This window comes from Malus domestica, chromosome 13 (genome assembly GCF_042453785.1).
Source record: "Malus domestica chromosome 13, GDT2T_hap1".
NCBI classification, from domain to species: domain Eukaryota; kingdom Viridiplantae; phylum Streptophyta; class Magnoliopsida; order Rosales; family Rosaceae; genus Malus; species Malus domestica.
The window spans coordinates 27,113-29,996 of record NC_091673.1 but is presented as its reverse complement, the minus strand read 5'-3'; the positions used below and the strand labels follow the sequence as shown (position 1 = coordinate 29,996).

The window sequence follows — 2,884 nt, the reverse complement described above, 5'->3', positions numbered from 1 at the left end:
TAACATGTTATAGTTGAATTACGTGTTACATGACATTTAATTTAGTTTTATCAATTAATGTTCATGTATATATTGAGTCTTTTTTATAAGGTATGTCCATATTGAGTTGTTAAAGTTCACCACTCCATATTTTTTGCAGGTTTATGAACTAGACAATCAAAATGATAGGTGGGATGAGATCAAATTATTTATTTAGCTTAGTTGATAGAGTGTTGTGTTTTTACCTATGCGGTTTTGGTTTGAAAGTGTCTTTTCTCCAAATTATTGTAATAGTTTGAACTCTCTCCTCTCATCTTATAATAATATATATATTTTTTAAAAAGTTCTTTTTATAAGAGAGATTAATTTGACCCTATTTTAGTTTCCTTTTAATTATTAATTAACTCACACTTTATATTTATGAATTTTTATCGATTTCGAGTCTGCGGTGTGTCGTTCAAATTAAAAACTAACTGACCAGTAGGTTAATGAGACTTTAACCGTTCATTTGGACCCACTCTGCAATGTCTAAATGATCACCCTTGTAAAAAAATTAAGCAAATTAAACAACATTTGGTCATTGAACTAATCAAACAAATAGACGAAGACTATATTCCTTAATGGCAATGAGCTTTTTTTGAAGAGAAATCAAACAGTGAAACGATTGTTTGCCTCTCTGCAATTTATCTGCCATTTCACCTGACACACCCCGTCCCGAAGGAGGGCGTGCTGGCCGTCACGTGAGAGTGACGTAACCATTTACACAGTTCGGAAGCTTTAAAAAAATTTCCAATTACTAAGATAACACACCCGAGGGTGAGTCCTACTTTTGTGAATTATGTCAGAACACCGTTGGATTCCTCGTGGCCACCAAAGCTCTGCTAACTTGAACCTGGAGGGGCGCAAAACAAAATTGAGTGGGTCAGTAAAACAAAGTTTTTCGAAAACTTTTCATTTAAAACATTTCTAACCCCTCACCGTAAAACCTGTATACTTTCCCAGAAAATAGCATATATATAAACATATATATAAGCAAAAATCTCAAATCTCAAACCTTTAACACTTTTCAGAAAAATATATATATATATATATATATATATATAAAACCATATGAAATCTCAAAACTTGAATTCCAAATCTTTAACATTTTTCAAGAAAAACATGTCATGCCATAAATCAAAATATAAATCAGGTGAAATAAGGAATCAATCGGAGACCCTGCAGTTGGTCCTATACGATTAATTCAATAGCTCAATATCTCACTAAGCCGGAGTCACCACAGTGACCTATACGGCCCTACTCTGCACATCACTCGGAACTACGTAAGGTAGTCTATACGATGATAGGTGTAAAAATACGCTCTAGTGCTTCTCTCATCATATCATCAGCGCGCATATCTAAGGTCACCCACCAGTCGGAACCCCTCTAATGGTCTGTACGACTGGCATGTCGGAACCCTCACATGGTCTGTACGACATCCACCTACTTGGATCCAAGGCGAGCGTGCGGTGTGGTGAATAAAATAAGCACTAACACCTAGGGTGCAGGTTATGAGCTCAAAACATCTCAACAACAATTCAATGAATAAATGAACTCACCTGACTTACCTGTGTCTCCACAGCACCATGCAACATGTATGCATCATATATCAATCATATAACTCATATGAAATTCACATTTTCCAAATAATTCTATGCATGGCATTTTCAAAACATAATTTCTCATAAAAGCATTTTTCTGGGAAAAACAATAGTATATAGGTAATACGAAAACAAAACTGCCCACTCACCTGGAGTTCGCCCAACAACTCCCTAGCACCACACATCAAGGCGTCATGAAGATTAGCGCCTAGAACAATAATCAAACCCAACCTCAGAAATCCTGCCGATAGAATACATAACTTATATAAGACACGTCACTACGTAATTCGATCCGGATGATCTGCAACTCAGATTTCAAATCCGTAACTTCCAGAGGTCCACAATATACCTCTAGGACAACATCCTAAAATTTCATTACCATCCAACGGTCGGATCTCCGTCAATTTCCAAAACTAAGTGACTGTTAACATTCTATTTTATGAACTTACAACTTCAATTCCGGAAGATCCGTAAATCGGATTCTCAATCCGTAAATTCCTATAATCCTCAAATATTACGTATTACAAAGTATCAAAGTTTGGTGACGATCCAACGGTCGGATCGTCAATTCACATTTTTACCTAACCACGAATCGTAACCAACTTAGGTTCAATTATTCAATTTACGTCCATCAATTATCAAAACAGAACCTAGAACCTTAATCACAAGCTAATAATGACATTGGCGGGCCATTGGCCACGCACCGCCGCGCGGGCCGCCGCGGGTGGCGGTTGGCCGCCCCGGCTCGCCGGAAAATTCAACTATTTCCAAAAATTACTAAAATTTGCAGATTTGAAGATCTCAATGAGTAGAACAACTTTCATACCTGAGGCCAAGGCCAATTTGGCCTGGAAGTGCTTCAATTTCACCAAAACCGTGAAGAACCCTAGAATTGGGTGTTTCCAATTCGACCTTCAAACTTGTTCCAACGCCTCAATTACCTCTTGGGCTTTGTTTTAGGTCCTAAGGGAATGCTAATGGTGTTAGTAATTGAAAGAAAACATTTCAAAATTTGGAGAATTTAAACAAAAGGGTCGCGGCACCCGTAGGGGTGTTCTTCGCGAAATCACAACGAAATTCAATGATTCTTGGGGTGAAACGTGAAGAGGGAAGGCCTAGATGATGATTAGGAGTGGTACCCTGATTCAATTCGTCGGAAAATTGGACGAAAATGGCGAAAACCCGCCGATTGGAAGTCGCGGGTCGCGCGGGTATACGGGTTGGGGAAAACCCATTTCTTCCTTCTCTCCTCCGCTTCTCGCCCT

The 2,884-nt window shown here is 38.3% G+C and overlaps 1 long non-coding RNA gene across 1 annotated transcript; it reads right to left on the bottom strand.

Moving 5' to 3' along the window:
• Positions 1-532: 532 nt before the first annotated feature.
• LOC139190617 (uncharacterized) lies at positions 533-2,584 on the bottom strand. Its single transcript, XR_011574936.1, has 3 exons — positions 2,446-2,584; positions 1,769-1,827; positions 533-871 (listed from the first exon to the last, which is right to left on the bottom strand). It is a non-coding gene; the product is annotated as an uncharacterized lncRNA (long non-coding RNA).
• Positions 2,585-2,884: the final 300 nt, after the last annotated feature.